We start from the raw sequence: 17,498 nt of genomic DNA on the forward strand, positions 1-17,498 counted from the left end.
TTTGAACCGGAGAAGCCGCAGGGGATGTAAACCTGCCCGGAGAAAGCAATTTAATCTCGCGTTTCCCACTGAATTCAGGCTGGGGAACCGCTGAGCCGTAGACAAAGTTTTCGTACTACCAGGCGTACAAATATCTCTGTTGCTTTCGCATGCTTTGAACACCTCGGAAACTACCCCAAAACTACCAGAAACATCTTCCCTAGATTGCAGGCGGTTCGCAAATAACTCGCCTCACGGTGCACTGCCAGGTACTTCCAGAATAATGCCACAAGAGCCGACCCCAGAACAACCAGCCCTTCCCCAGTGATCTCCTAGAATCCACCGCAGGATTTTCACAGAAAGGTGCGCAGGCTCGGCCGCCGCCCGGCAGTGTGCACGTGCTTGCACCGGCTCTAGACCGGCTCGCCTGTATATAAATCCGGTGCACACCGAAGAGGGACGAGCAGTCGCAGCAGTGCAATCACTCAACCAGGTAAGGTGCTTCAGCGGAGGCCGGCTTGGCTACCGGTACTGTGGGAATGACTGGAAATGCGGTAGTTTGGGGGTGTCATCATTATTAGTGGGAACGAGCTTACCGAGAAAGGGCGGCAGAAGGCGGATAGTTAGTCAGAATGTCAAACAACAATTTGTTAGTTGGATGAGATGCTCAGATTCGAAGTGGTTTGCAACCTGCCGGACGTTGAAAAGTTCCTTGAAAAAAGTTGAAAAGTTGAAAAGTTAAACCTGAAGTTCCTGACAGCTTCAAAACGGGACTAGTTTCCAAGAGAAAAACTATACTTGAGCGATTATTTCACAGAGGGCGGTGGGGAGACAATTGTCTGAAATGATCTTGGCAAGTACAGGTCAAAATTTTTTGACGAAGGTGCCTCTTAAAGTTACTTGTTTTGGACCGCATGGGCCCAACAAAAAGCATATCAATAGTTCTGAGCATTTTTCTCCATATTATGCTCGCCTCAATATATTTAAATGTGGAACATTTCGTTTTATAGGAGTGGGTGCTCGTAGTCTTCCTAAAAGTAACTAGCCACGGATGAGGATGCGTTTTACCAGCATTGCCCTATTTCATGTCCTAGAGCCCGCGAGCTAAATGGTCGCCAACGGGCATGTGAAAGCACCGTCATCGCTTCAGACGAGTAGCAGTTTGTTCACGGTTTGACCAGTGATTTGTGTTGCGACAGCCATGAAGGTCGTCGCTCTCCTCCTTGTGGTCTGCGTCTCCGTGGGCTGGGCGAAGCCTCTCTGCTTCGGCGGCATCTGCATTCCTGCCAGCGAAGCTGCTGGGGGTGCCTCGGGCGAGGTCACCAGTGGTACAAACATTGGCCCTGGTGGTGTCACTAAGGTTTCGTCCGTCGGCGCCTCTGCAGGGGTAAGAACGCGCAAAAACTGAGCCGTCAAACGAGCACGTCTGGCAAAGATGGGCTGAATTGATGGACTGAGTGTTTGCGTTCCGGTAACTAGATTAAAACCCCGCCTTAGTTTATTTAGTCAGGCTAGCAAACATAACATGCGTTCTGATACACTGCATGCATGAGCATCACATTGGACTCGATTACTTCGGAATCTCACGTCACAGTAGTGCAACGTAAACATGCTTTGGTAATTGAGTAAGATCAAAGCAAGCTGCGCACATTTGGCAGGACCATTTACCCTCGCTGCCTCGTGTGGTAAAACATGAGTATTCAGTGCGACCTTGCACCACCGCGAGGCGTGTCTTTCTCCTTCGCTCGGAACAGCGTGGCAAGCGTGCAATGCACGACCAGTGCATGGCACAAACGTGTGGTACTCTTGTTTGAATGTCTTTTTTTGCAGGGAACGGCCAGAGGACCATGTGCATCCAGCGTCAATGTCGGAAAAGCCAATAAGTTTAGCTCACAGACCATCTTTGGCAATACGGATGATAGCGACACTAGTGCCGTCTCAATCCAACAAACCGACTGCTGAGTGACGCAGTCACAGTCATCTCGGCATGCGCCACAATGGCACACATGAAACGCCTGTTACATCCACGAACGTTGTGATATCGAGCGTCGGTTGTGACATGTGATCGAAATGTGCAATACAGGCTTATCCCGACATGACTGATCTCGAATGTGTTGGTGCTGCCTGCGCCAGTTAAAGTTAATATATCTCCGTGGAAAACGTACCGCAGGATGCACGACATTTACTGCCGTGCAAATGCCGATAGAATTTAAGTCACTCATATATTTGGGTAGCATCTTCTATCATCTTGATCACGTATTCTATTATCTTAACACGTATTCGATTATCTTAGGTAGCATCTTAGCATCTTGATCACGTATTCGATTCCACTTTCAGGACCAAAGAACTATGGAGATCATGTCATAGCTCATAGCTGACGCCGAGTACTTGGCTAGGCCAATTTTCAATACTCCATGCGAGTAGACGGGAACGTTGGACTTGGAGGAGACAACCGCATTATATACGATCAAAGGATGGGTGATTACTGATGTTCATGTTGTATAACGCACCACTAAGGTTGGCATTTCCTTCCCAACCATGTTCTGACAGCTCTAAACAAACGTAATGTAATGGCTGGCGCTCTGAAGGCGTGGGTAAATGCCTTGAGATTACAAAAACCATCAACACTAATTATATATATATATATATATATATATATATATATATATATAGAGAGAGAGAGAGAGAGAGAGAGAGAGAGAGAGAGATATATATATATATATATATATATATATATATATATATATATATATATATATATCACACGCTGCTAAATAGCCGAAATAAAGTGCAAGGAATACTGTTGAAAGCTTTGGATCTTATCGTTCAAATGACCTCAGACCCCATCCACCACACCTAAGAACAATGATGTCAAAACTATCAAACATTTGTTAGAATAACGCGTGCAACGGCTTTCAACAATGCAAGAAAGCTAGCTCAGCTATCAATGGAGGGACACTTCACCAAAGCGTTGAGCCTATGTTCTCACGTTGAACTCTGTATTATGTTCGCCCCGAAAGTTTCATCTTACATATCTCAAAAAGCTGACACTCGAGCACACGAGCGAGCAGCCCGGGAGACGGAGTCATTGACACACCGGGGTGATGAAAATCGCTCTCCCGCGCACAGGTGACAAAAGTGCCTTTTTCCGTCACCGAACAAATATGAAAACCGTCTTTTTGTCACCTGCAGCCGAATCTGTCAGAAACCGTTGCGATAGAACTCTGAATGCAAACAAATCACTATACAAAGACAAACGTAATGCAATGCGGCACAATCAGCAACCATTTTTGGTTCGGTAGTTTATCTGCACTTCGGTAAGATCTGCTGGCCTTTAAGCACTGAATGACGGCTAAGAGTTACATAATACAATTGTCAAATAAAGCCATGCTGAACATAACCAGCTTGAAGGAGTGTAGTTTCTTATTCAGCTAGAGGGAGTGAATTGTGCCTGCTGATCATGCATGTTGTTTCTTCTTGTTATTAATCATTTGAAACCTTGTTTTTCACTCCTTATCATATTTGGGACTTAGCCCACAAAAACAATTTGAAGAAACTACACTCCTCCTCACAAATGTAAAAAAGCTCGTGAGATGTGTGGAGGAAAACTGCTTTGAGTCTATTTTTGGAAGCATGCTGAGCAATTTTGTCTTGTGCCTACCCCACTCTCAGTTCTTCATTCCCACGTATTTTGCAAAAATTCATCCCTGCAGCTCTGCATTTACAGACAGCTTGGTTCTACAAGCACCTGACAACAATATCACCCTTGGTTTGTGACGTCATCCAGCAATCAACCGAGCAAGCAGGCGACCTACCTTACCTTCGTTTAAGCACTACCGGTGCAGAATTCAAACTTCATAAAATGATCCGAATCATTTAGACCAAAACCCGTGCAAAATTGGTGTCATTGGTGCGAACCTAAGTAACCTAACCTAGCCTAGCCCAACCTAACCTAACCTAACCTAACCTAACCTAACCTAACCTAACCTAACCTAACCTAACCTAACCTAACCTAACCTAACCTAACCTAACCTGACCTGACCCAACCTATCCTAACCTAGCCTAGCCTAGCCTAACTTAGCCTAACCTAACCTAATTAAGATAGTAGTAACAGCCTTACTCCTCGGGGAAAAACCAGGAGAACCAAAAATTGCAAAAATGAAAGCAACCCACAAAATTGCCATATCACAAGTCATCTAAGTTAGTTGGAGCTTAAAGAGAATGTTGCACTTTCCTATAGGGATCTCAACTGAAATAGCCACATTGAAGACCTTTTGATGCAGTTCACAGCCATGCCCATTTCAAGACTAAAACTCCCTGGTGCCTGAGATATACGTCCGCAAGGTCCTAAAAGGTTTATTGGGAGACTACTTCAGCCACCTTGGCATTGATGTCGCTAAAGAAACCTCATACGACTGCCGTTATATTACAGGCTGTTTTCCTGCTTATGTTCAAACTGCGTCGCCGCTGATACATTGGCAATAGCGATGATGTGGCACGTGTGATACAACCCGTGGAAACAACTCGTTGCCCGATAGAAATTAAGTCACTTATATATTTGGGTAGCATCTTCATCACGTATTCGATTCCACTTTCAGGACCAAAGATCTATGGAGATCATGCCATAGCTTGTAGCTGACGCCGAGTACTTGGCTAGGCCTATCTTCAATACTCGATGCGAGTAGACGGGAACATTTGACTTGCAGGTGACGACCTCATTATATACGATCAAAGGCTGGGTGATTACCGATGTTCATGTTGTATAACGCACCATTACGGTTGGCATTTCGCTCCCAACCATGTTCTGACAGCTCTAAACAAACGTAATGTAATGGCTGGCGCTCTGAAAGCGTGGGTAAATGCCTTGAGATTACAAAAACCATCAACACTAATGAGATGTAGGTCACACGCTGCTAAATAGTCGAAATGAAGTGAAAGGGACACTGTTGTAAACTTTCGATCTCATCGTTCAAATGACCTCAGACCCCATCCACCATACCTAAAAACCATGATGTCAAAGCTATCAAACCATTTGTTAGAATAACGCGTGCAACGGCTTTCAACAATGCAAGAAAGTTAGCTCAGCGCTCAATGGAGAGACACTTCACCAAAACGTTGAGCCTATGGTCTCACGTTGAACTCTGTATAATGTTCGCCCCGAAAGTTTCATCTTACATATCTCAAAAAGCTGACACTCGAGCACACGAGCGAGCAGCCCGGGAGACGGAGTCATTGACACACCGGGGTGATGAAAATCGCTCTCACGCGCACAGGTGACAAAAGTGCCTTTTCCGTCAGCGAACAATTTCAAACCGTCTAATTGTCACCTGCGGCCAAATTTGTCAGAAACCATTGTTATAGAACTCTAAATGCAATAAATCACAATACATAGACAAACGTAATGCAATGCGGCATACTCAACCATTTTTGTTTCGGTGGCTTTATTTGCACTTACGTAAAATCTGCTGGCCTTTAAGCACTGAATGACGGCTAAGAGCTACATAATGCAATTGTCAAAAAAGGCATGCTGAACATAACCAGCTTGAAGGAGTGTAGTTTCTTATTCAGCTGGAGGGAGTGAATTGTGCCTCCTGATCATGCATGTTGTTTCTTCTTGTTATTAATCATTTGAAACCTTGTTTTTCATTCCTCATCATATTTAGGACTTAGCCCACAAAAGCAATTTGAAGACACTACACTCCACATCCCGAATGGAAAAAGGCGCGTGAGATGTGCGGAGAAAACTGTTTTCAGTGTATTTTTGGAAGCATGCTGAGCAATTTTGTCTTGTGCCTCCCCCATCCTCCGTCCTTCATCCCCACGTATTTTGCAAAAATTCATCCCTGCAGCTCTGCATTTACCGACAGTTTGGTTCTGCAAGCACCTAACAACAATATCACCCTTGGTTTGTGACGTCATCCAGCAATCAACTCAGCACGCAGGCAACCTACCTTATCTTCGTTTAAGCACTACCGGTGCAGAATTCAAACTTCATAAAATGATCCGAATCATTTTGACCAAAACCCGTGCAAAATTGGTGTCAATTGGTGCGAACGACATTTTTTAACACCTCCGCCACCTTCATTCATCTTTATATGCAATGTCATGAACATAAGAGCGTTTCATCTAACGTCTGTGCACCGATCAGTACGCTAAGCCTGACGTGCTACAAGTAATGTGAGAGGCTCACGCTGCTCACGCTGCAATTGTTAACGGGCACAGACCAATAATGAGCTTTGGGTTTCGTTCAGCTGGGATAGGAACTTGTAACATTGTCTGGTCTACTGAAATCTGCTTGTATTTTTGCAAAGTTGCTACCAATTGGCTCGCAAAAGTGTCTGTCAGCTTTTGTCAGCGATCATATCCGGTATATGAGAAGATTTTTAAGCCCTGCATCCGGGAACAAAAGCGTCATGTTAGTGTCAGACGCCATCCAATTTGAACTCGACGTAAGATGACTACTGTAGTAGTGAAGAGCCTATTGGTGAACATACAAGCCATATGATGTTAGGCAACGACTCGGCGTAAGCCTACGAGTCGATACGACGTAGCGATCTAACCGAACTAACATAACGTGACGTAACGCACCAAAACCAATTAAACCTAAACCTAAACCAATTCATCTTTATATGCAAGGTGATGAAAAAAAGCGTCTAATCTCACGTCTGTACACCGATCAACACGCTAAGCCTGAGGTGCTACAGGCAATGTCAGAGGCCTTCAAGAGTAATGCCCAGAGTCTTACCCCAAAGCCGCCGTTACTCTCAGCACCAGAAAGCCCCACGTGAATCTCTGACAGGTGTCGCTCCAGCGTCCTACGCTTACCTCTGGAGCTACAGCCAAGCTATTCATAAACAACAATTGTCCACCATCGGCAGGTCTTTTTAAAGCTATTACATTAAGAGCTGACGATTGCCTACGTTGATCTAGCCAGTCAGATTCTCCTATGAACACTACCACCAGCAGCCCACAGCCTCGCGCGCTGAACCCAACGCATCACTGCGCGGCGAACGTTGGAGACCATCTGTTTCAAAAGGCACGACGCTTTAAAACGCTGCCGAGCAAGCTGAACACGTACGTCACAAGGTATTGCGGCTAGCAACGATCTTAGGAACTAGTAGCAAGCCTAGTTATTTGGCAATTTATACTGTTAAGTGTGAGGAGTGACCATTGGCCCAAAAAGGTATAAAAACCAATCATGTGAGGGCATGGGAAAAACACCGTGTCGCCGCTGATCTGTGACGGCAACACTGATGCGGTATAGTTTGTAGTATATTTCTGGCACCTGCTCAACACTATCCTGATTAAAGCCACTATGTTTGGCAGCATCTTATGGCTCCATTTACTCATACAACGAAGCGTTAACGTTTCGGTATGTGCTGTATGTGTATGTGTATGTGTATTTCCATATGCTCACGCAGGAAGTGTTAACGGACACACACCAGTACAAAGGTTTGATATTCGTTTAGCTGCGATAATAACTTGTAATATGGTCTGGTCTATTGAAATCTGTCTAAATTTTTTGCAATTTTGTCACAAATTGGCTCACAAAAATAGCAGCTTTTATCACCGAGCATATCTGGTAAATCAGAAGAATTTTACGCCCTGCATCCGCGCACAAAATTGTGATGTTAATGTGAGACGCCATCTTATTTGAACTTGACGTAAGATGAGTACTGTAGTAGTCAGGAAGCCATTAGTGAGCATACGAGCCATATGATATAACGCGGCGACTCGGCGTAAGGCTACGACTCGATACGACGTAACGATCTTACCTAACCAGCATAACGTGACGTAACGCACCTAAGCCACTCTAAACTAACCTAACCTAACCTAACCTAACCTAACCTAACCTAACCTAACCTAACCTAACCCAACCTAACCTAACCTAACCTAACCTAACATAACCTAACCTAGCCTAACCTAACCTAACATAACCTAACCTAACCTAACATAACTTAACCCTGCCTAACCTAACCTAACCTAACATCTCTTAACCTAACCTAACCTAACCTAACCTTACCAAACCTAACCTAGCCTAACCTAACCTAACCTAACCTAACCTAACCTAACCTAACCTAACCTAACCTAGCCTAGCCTAGCCTAACCTAACCTAACCTAACCTAACCTAACCTAGCCTAACCTAACCTAACCTAACCTAACAAAACCTATGCTAACCTAATCTGACCTAGCCTAACCTAACCTAACCTAACTCAAGCTAGCCTAACTTAGCCTAACCTAACCTAAGTAAGACAGTAGTAATACCCTCATTCCTCGGAGAATACCCAGGAGAACCAAAACTTGCGAAAATGAAAGCAACCTACAAAGCAAACCCATATTACAACAAGTCATCTAAGTTAAGGTAAATTAAAAAGAAATATTCCGCTTTCCCATGGGGATCTGAACTGAAATAGGCATATTTCGAAACTTTTGATGCAGTTCACAGCCATGCCCTTTTTAAGACTCAAAACTCCCTGGTGCCTAAGTAATGCGCCCGCAAAGGTGCAAAAAGGTTCATTGGGAGACTACTTCAGTCACCTTTGCATTAAAGTCGCCAAAGAAACCTCATACGATTGCCGATATACTACAGGCTGTTTTCTGCTTATGTTCAAACAGCATGGCCGCTGATACATTGGCAATAGCGATGATGTGGCACGTATGATATAACCCGCCGAAAGTGATTGGCTGTTGGTAGGATTTCGCCCGCTGAATGCGTGTCGCGAACGTAAGCGTGAGCACTTTCGGGTAGTGAGGCACTCGTCGCCAACGTGGCCAACAAAATGACAGTTGGAAATTGCAAGTACCTACTCTCTTCCGCCAGTAGTTACACAGATCGCAACAGACATCTTATTCCCACAAAATCGTTGTCACAGTGAGACTGACCCAGGCCAGTTGACATATCAAACTCAACATTCAAGGCACTGATCACGCAGGCCTTCTTCAATATTTCTGTCCACTATGCAAATTCAGTCATCTTCTGATGACACAAATAGTTCCCTGTTTCCATCAAACAATAAGTTATGCCTATCTGACCAACTTGTTAGTCGCCATTCGTGAATGTTTCAGCAGACTGGTGAAGAAAAAAATGCGAATGCTTCTTAAACATTCCTCGTAGGTACGCAAATACGCTATTTACGACGAGTTTCGCCGGAAAAAAACTCAATAATAAGCCAGATTTGAGCCATTGTCAGATGTTCCTCAGTGATATCGACTGTTTTGAAATCTTCTTAAAGTCATTAAAATGTTCTTGAGTCCAGAGGGAATTGAAAGACTATGGCAGCACCACGTTTTAGCTCTGGCTGTCAGATGCGGCCAGGCATCACTGTCGTAACAATATGTTTCCATGATGCTATCAAAACATGACGTAAGTGAGGCGCAATTTTTACAAACTTCGAAATTTTGCAATCTAGGGGCGTTTTTAACTCTTGAATGCTTACCAATACTTACAACTCAGCTTTCACCATCATATTTGATGCCCATCTCAATATCTCCAAGCGTGGAACATTCCCTTTAACACTAAGCGTTGCTATATACTCGCTAGCGCTTGCACCGTGAGTTCGTGTAGAGCGCGAATGCCACTTGCAAAATCGCAGTGCATTGAAAGTCACCGCCCACCGCACATCAGTTCCATCGCAGCGATTAGAGCATGCCTTTGCGGCCGGGTGAATGGCCGTCTTTGTAATTTGTTTTCAGTATTTTATACTGTCTAGTTCGGGGCACACACCGCCCGGGCCATAGAAAATACATCAATTTTTCGCAGACCTGTCCCGGGTCTGGCGGACCAACTAAAAATCACAGAATAGTTTTGACGCCAGGTTGGAATGAAATCTAAAAAGTATACCATGGTGGCGTAGAGAACGGTTAACAGTCTACGGAAACGTTTGCTGGTGTTATATGACAAAACGCCTTATAATCGAGGCATAACATCTATGTATGCAGATCTAGCGTTATGTTTCGCATAGTGTGCGACATCATTTCATTTTGGTCGTCACCAAAACTTCCTGTCCGAAAAGTGGTTGGCACCAAGCTTTGGGTGAGTCTAAACATTTTTGTTGCCGACTTTTTACACCAAGTTGGCGGGCTTTACCACCCTTGCCAGTAAGTACCATGCCGTTGATGTCAGATCATGAAGATGGGGTGTGTTCAGGCCTCATGTATGTTCGGGCACTTCCTACCTATGTTTTCATCAAATGCAGCTTCGTTCTGGTGTCAGGGCAACGTCATTAAACATATATGCGATGCGACCCCTCACTACCGCGTTTCGAAATTAATGTAGAAAGAGCCTGGCGGAAGACACATGTCGATCTTAGATCAGTTTGTGATTTCAAATTGGTCTCAGCGGGATCTCGCGGATGGTGAGGAGTTTATGTCTCTGGGTGAAAAATATATCCATAGTCAGCTTTTCCAATCACCTAAACGCTTTCAGTTTGTCATATCCGTCACATGAAATTATTCAAATTCCAATGTTCAAAATTGCGTTACCAAGAAGTTTAATGTCTTATACATCTGACCGTCGTGACAAACACGTGGGTAGCCATAAAACACCTGTAGGGTCTGCACGCATGTGGTGAAATGGTCATCTGTTTGAACCGGAGAAGCCGCAGGGGATGTAAACCTGCCCGGAGAAAGCAATTTAATCTCGCGTTTCCCACTGAATTCAGGCTGGGGAACCGCTGAGCCGTAGACAAAGTTTTCGTACTACCAGGCGTACAAATATCTCTGTTGCTTTCGCATGCTTTGAACACCTCGGAAACTACCCCAAAACTACCAGAAACATCTTCCCTAGATTGCAGGCGGTTCGCAAATAACTCGCCTCACGGTGCACTGCCAGGTACTTCCAAAATAATGCCACAAGAGCCGACCCCAGAACAACCAGCCCTTCCCCAGTGATCTCCTACAATCCACCGCAGGATTTTCACAGAAAGGTGCGCAGGCTCGGCCGCCGCCCGGCAGTGTGCACGTGCTTGCACCGGCTCTAGACCGGCTCGCCTGTATATAAATCCGGTGCACACCGAAGAGGGACGAGCAGTCGCAGCAGTGCAATCACTCAACCAGGTAAGGTGCTTCAGCGGAGGCCGGCTTGGCTACCGGTACTGTGGGAATGACTGGAAATGCGGTAGTTTGGGGTGTCATCATTATTGGTGGGAACGAGCTTACCGAGAAAGGGCGGCAGAAGGCGGATAGTTAGTCAGAATGTCAAACAACAATTTGTTAGTTGGATGAGATGCTCAGATTCAAAGTGGTTTGCAACCTGCCGGACGTTGAAAAGTTCCTTGAAAAAAGTTGAAAAGTTGAAAAGTTAAACCCGAAGTTCCTGACAGCTTCAAAACGGGACTAGTTTCCAAGAGAAAAACTATACTTGAGCGATTATTTCACAGAGGGCGGTGGGGAGACAATTGTCTGAAATGACCTTGGCAAGTACAGGTCAAAATTTTTTGACGAAGGTGCCTCTTAAAGTTAGTTGTTTTGGACCGCATGGGCCCAACAAAAAGCATATCAATAGTTCTGAGCATTTTTCTCCATATTATGCTCGCCTCAATATATTTAAATGTGGAACATTTCGTTTTGTAGGAGTGGGTGCTCGTAGTCTTCCTCACAGTAACTAGCCACGGATGAGGATGGGTTTCACCAGCACTGCCCTATTTCATGTCCTAGAGCCCGCGAGCTAAATGGTCGCCAACGGGCATGTGAAAGCACCGTCATCGCTTCAGGTCAGCAGCAGTTTGTTCGTGGTTTGACCAGTGATTTGTGTTGCGACAGCCATGAAGGTCGTCGCTCTCCTCCTTGTGGTCTGCGTCTCCGTGGGCTGGGCAAAGCCTCTCTGCTTCAGCGGCATCTGCATTCCTACCAGCGAAGCTGCTGGGGGTGCCTCGGGCGAGGTCACCAGTGGTACAAGCATTGGCCCTGGTGGTGTCACTAAGGTTTCGTCTGTCAGCGCCTCTGCAGGGGTAAGAACGCGCAAAAACTGAGCCGTCAAACGAGCACGTCTGGCAAAGATGGACTGAATTGATGGACTGAGTGTTTGCGTTCCGGTAACTAGATTAAAACCCCGCCTTAGTTTATTCAGTCAGGCTAGCAAACATAACATGCGTTCTGATACACTGCATGCATGAGCATTACGTTGGACTCGATTACTTCGGAATCTCACGTCACAGTAGTGCAACGTAAACATGCTTTAGTAATCGAGTAAGACTAAAGCAAGCTGCGCACATTTGGCAGGACCATTTACCTCGCTGCCTCGGGTGGTAAAACATGAGTATTCAGTGCAACCTTGCACCACCGCGAGGCGTGTCTTTCTCCTTCGCTCGGAACAGCGTGGCAAGCGTGCAATGCACATCCAGTGCATGGCACAAACGTATGGTACTCTTGTTTGAATGTCTTTTTTTGCAGGGAACGGCCAGAGGACCATGTGCATCCAGCGTCAATATCGGAAAAGCCAATAAGTTTAGCTCACAGACCATCTTTGGCAATACGGATGATAGCGACACTGGTGCCGTCTCAATCCAACAAACCGACTGCTGAGTGACGCAGTCACAGTCATCTCGGCATGCGCCGCAATGGCAAACATGAAACGCTTGTTACATCCACGAGCGTTGTGTTCGAGCGTCGGTTGTGACATGTCATCGAAATGTGCAATACAGGCTTATCCCCGACATGACCGATCTCGAATGTGTTGGTGCTGCCAGCGCCAGTTAAAGTTAATATATCTCCGTGGAAGACGCACCACAGGATGCACGAAATTTAACGCCGAGCAAATGCCGATAGAATTTAAGTCACTCATATATTTGGATAGTATCTTCTAGCATCTTGATCACGTATTCGATTATCTTAACACGTATTCGATTATCTTAGGTAGCATCTTAGCATCTTGATCACGTATTCGATTCCACTTTCAGGACCAAAGAACTATGGAGATGATGTCATAGCTCATAGCTGACGCCGAGTACTTGGCTAGGCCAATTTTCAATACTCGATGCGAGTAGACGGGAACGTTGGACTTGGAGGAGACAACCGCATTATATACGATCAAAGGCTGGGTGAATACCGATGTTCATGTTGTATAACGCACCATTACGGTTGGCATTTCGCTCCCAAGCATGTTCTGACAGCTTTAAACAAACGTAATGCAATGGCTAGCGCTCTGAAAGCGTGGTTAAATGCCTTGAGATTACAAAAGCCATCAACACTAATGAGATGCATATCACGCGCTGCTAAAAGTCGAAATGAAGTGCAAGGAATACTGTTGCAAGCTTTGAACCTCATCGTTCAAATAACTCTAGACACCATCCACCACAGCTAAAAACATTGATGTCAAAACTATCAAACCATTTGTTGGAATAACGCGTGGAATGCTTTATTGGAGCGCTGGGCCAGCTTTCAACAATGCTGAAAGCTAGCCCAGCACTCAATGGAGGGACACGTCACCAAAACATTGGGCCTATGTTCTCACGTTGAACTCTGTATAATGTTCGCCCCGAAAGTTTCATCTTACATATCTCAAAAAGCTGACACTCGAGCACACGAGCGAGCAGCCCAGGGGACCGAGGCATTGACACACCGGGGTGATGAAAATCGCTCTCTCGCGCACGGGTGACAAAAGTGCCTTTTCCGCCACCGAACAAATTTCATACCGTCTAATTGTCACCTGCGGCCAAATTTGTCAGAAACCATTGCTATAGAACTCTAAATGCAATAAATCACAATACATAGACAAACGTAATGCAATGCGGCATACTCAACCATTTTTGTTTCGGTGGTTTATTTGCACTTACGTAAAATCTGCTGGCCTTCAAGCACTGAATGACGGCTAAGAGTTACATAAAACACTTGTCAAAAAAGGCATGCTGAACATAACCAGCTTGAAGGAGTGTAGTTTCTTATTCAGCTGGAGGGAGTGAATTGTGCCTCCTGATCATGCATGTTGTTTCTTCTTGTTATTAATCATTTGAAACCTTGTCTTTCATTCCTCATCATATTTAGGACTTAGCCCACAAAAGCAATTTGAAGACACTACACTCCACATCCCGAATGGAAAAAGGCGCGTGAGATGTGCGGAGAAAACTGTTTTCAGTGTATTTTTGGAAGCATGCTGAGCACTTTTGTCTTGTGCCTCCCCCATCCTCCGTCCTTCATACCCACGTATTTTGCAAAAATTCATCCCTGCAGCTCTGCATTTACCGACAGTTTGGTTCTACAAGCACCTAACAACAATATCACCCTTGGTTTGTGACGTCATCCAGCTATCAACTGAGCACGCAGGCAACCTACCTTATCTTCGTTTAAGCACTACCGGTGCAGAATTCAAACTTCATAAAATGATCCGAATCATTTTGACCAAAACCCGTGCAAAATTGGTGTCAATTGGTGCGAACGACATTTTTTAACACCTCCGCCACCTTCATTCATCTTTATATGCAATGTCATGAACATAAGAGCGTTTCATCTAACGTCTGTGCACCGATCAGTACGCTAAGCCTGACGTGCTACAAGTAATGTGAGAGGCTCACGCTGCTCACGCTGCAATTGTTAACGGGCACAGACCAATAATGAGCTTTGGGTTTCGTTCAGCTGGGATAGGAACTTGTAACATTGTCTGGTCTACTGAAATCTGCTTGTATTTTTGCAAAGTTGCTACCAATTGGCTCGCAAAAGTGTCTGTCAGCTTTTGTCAGCGATCATATCCGGTAAATGGGAAGATTTTTAAGCCCTGCATCCGGGCACAAAAGCGTCATGTTAGTGTGAGACGCCATCCAATTTGAACTCGACGTAAGATGACTACTGTAGTAGTGAGGAGCCTATTGGTGAACATGCAAGCCATATGATGTTAGGCAACGACTCGGCGCAAGCCTACGACTCGATACGACGTAACGATCTAACCTAACTAACATAACGTGACGTAACGCACCTAAACCAATCTAACCTAACCTAGCCTAACCTAACCTAACCTAACCTAACCTAACCTAACCTAACCTAACCTAACCTAACCTAACCTAACCTGACCTGACCCAACCTATCCTAACCTAGCCTAGCCTAGCCTTACTTAGCCTAACCTAACCTAATTAAGATTGTAGTAACAGCCTTACTCCTCGGGGAAAAACCAGGAGAACCAAAAATTGCGAAAATGAAAGTAACCCACAAAATTGCCATATCACAAGTCATCTAAGTTAGTTGAAGCTTAAAGGGAATGTTGCTCTTTCCTATAGGGATCTCAACTGAAAAAGCCACATTGAAGACCTTTTGATGCAGTTCACAGCCATGCCCATTTCAAGATTAAAACTCCCTGGTGCATGAGATATACGTCCGCAAGGTCCTAAAAGGTTTATTGGGAGACTACTTCAGCCACCTTGGCATTGATGTCGCTAAAGAAACCTCATACGACTGCCGTTATATTACGGGCTGTTTTCTGCTTATGTTCAAACAGCATGGCCGCTGATACATTGGCAATAGCGATGATGTGGCACGTATGATACAACCCGTGGAAAGTGATTTCACTCCTGAATGCATGTCGCAAACGTAAGCGTGACCACTTTCGGGCTGTGAGGCACCTGTCGCCAACGTGGCCAACATAACGGCAGCTGGAAAATGGAGGTACCTACTCCTTTGAACCAGTAGTTACACAGACGGAAACAGTGGTCTTTTTCCTACAAAATCGTTGTCGCAGTGAAACTGACACAAACCATCTGACATACCAAATTGAACATTCGAAGCACTGGTCACACAGGTCTACTTCAACATTTCTGTCCATAATGCAAATTCGGTCATCTTTTGATAATACAAATAGTTTGCTGATACTATAAGATAATAACTTATGCTTATCTGACTAACTCGTTAGCCGCTATTTGTGAATGTTTCAGCAGCCTGGTAAGAGAAAAATACAAAGGCTCCTTACACATTCCCCGTAGGTACGCAGATACGCTATTTACGAGTATCGCTGGAAAAAAACGTCAATAGTGAGCAAGATTTGAGCCATTGTCAAATCCTCCCAGTGACATCACCTGTTTTGATAATTGTATAAAGCCATTTAAGTGTTCCTGAGTCCAGTGGAAATTTAAAGAATCTAGCCGCGCCACATTTGAGGCATGCTTTAGATCTGGCTGTCAGATGCTGCCAGATATGGCTGTCGTGAGAACGTGATTCCATGACGCTATCAAACGATGAAATAATGGGGCACAATTTTACAAACAGCGAATCGGCCGACCGACCGGCCCATACAAAATATATTGATTTTTCGCCGACCTGTCCCCGAGCCGGCGGACCAAATAAAATCACAGAATAGTTCTGTCGCCGGGTTGTAATAAAATCTAAAAGAGATACCATGGTGTCGTAGAGTGTGGTAAATAGTCTACGGAAACGTTTGCTGGCATCTGACAAAACGCCTTTCTATCGAGGCATAACATGGCGATGTCCTGTTATGTTTTGCAGAGTGTGCTATACCATTTCGTTGTGGCTGTCACCAAAAACTTGCTGTCCGAAAAGTGTTTGGCACCAAGCTTTGGGTCAGTATAAACATTTTTGTCGCCGATCCTATACACCAAGTTGGCAGGTTTTACCACACTTGCCAGTGAGTACCATGCCGTTGATGTCAGATCTTGAACATGGGGTGTGTTCAGGCTTTATGTATGTTCGCGCAATTCCTGCCTATGCTTTCATCAAATGACGTTGCGGTTTGGTGTCAGGGTAACGGCATTAAACTTACATGCGATGCGATCCCTCACTATGACGTTTCGAAATTAATATAGAAAGAGCCCGGCAGAAAACACATATCGAATTTGAATCAGTTCGTGTTTTCAAAGTGGTATCAGCACGATCTCACGGATGGCGAGTAGTTTATGTCTCTGGGTGAAAAATGTATCCAGAGTCAGCTTTTCCAATCACTTAAACGCTTTTAGTTTTTCATGTTCATCGCATCGAAACATTTGAATTCCAATGTTCAGAATTACGTGACCAAGAAGTCAAATCTTTTATAAATCTGACCGTCGTGAGAAACACGTGGTTAGCCATAAAACGTTTGTAGGCTTTGTACATATGTGGTGAAATGCTCATCTATGTAAACAGGATGAGCCTCAGTAGATGTAAACCTGCCCTGAGAAAGCAATCCAAGCCGCACATAGACGATGACGAGCATCGACACGTTTCCAACTGAATTCAGGCTGGGAAACCGCTCAGCCGTAGACAAAGTTTGTGTGCTACCAGGCGTACAACTATCTCTGTTGTTTTGGTGTGCCTTGCAAAATCTCGGGAACTTCCCAAAACCATCAGAAACCACTTCCCTATATTGCGAGTGCATCGCAAATAACCTCGCCTGGCGGTGCACTGCCAGGTACTTGGAAAGTCCTGCCACAAGAGCTGGCTGCAGAACGACCAGCAGTTCCTCAGTGAGCTCCTGGAATCCACCGCAAAATTTTCCACAGAAAGGCGTGCAGACTCGGTCGCCACCCGACATTGTGCACGTGCTTGCACCGGCTCTAGACCGGCGCGCCTGTATATAAATCCGGTGCACACCGAAGAGGGACGAGCAG

The 17,498-nt window shown here is 45.0% G+C and overlaps 2 long non-coding RNA genes across 2 annotated transcripts; both read left to right on the top strand.

Annotated features, from left to right (window-relative positions):
- The first annotated feature begins 401 nt into the window (after positions 1 to 401).
- On the top strand, positions 402 to 2,075 carry LOC119095415 (uncharacterized). The gene is made up of 3 exons (XR_005093889.1): positions 402 to 472; positions 1,179 to 1,366; positions 1,810 to 2,075. It is a non-coding gene; the product is annotated as an uncharacterized LOC119095415 (long non-coding RNA).
- An 8,888-nt stretch (positions 2,076 to 10,963) lies between these two features.
- LOC119095420 (uncharacterized) lies at positions 10,964 to 12,637 on the top strand. The gene is made up of 3 exons (XR_005093893.1): positions 10,964 to 11,034; positions 11,740 to 11,927; positions 12,370 to 12,637. It is a non-coding gene; the product is annotated as an uncharacterized LOC119095420 (long non-coding RNA).
- Positions 12,638 to 17,498: the final 4,861 nt, after the last annotated feature.

This window comes from Pollicipes pollicipes, unplaced genomic scaffold (genome assembly GCF_011947565.3).
Source record: "Pollicipes pollicipes isolate AB1234 unplaced genomic scaffold, Ppol_2.1 Scaffold_4219;HRSCAF=4965_pilon_pilon_pilon, whole genome shotgun sequence".
In the NCBI taxonomy this organism is placed as follows: Eukaryota; Metazoa; Arthropoda; class Thecostraca; order Pollicipedomorpha; family Pollicipedidae; genus Pollicipes; species Pollicipes pollicipes.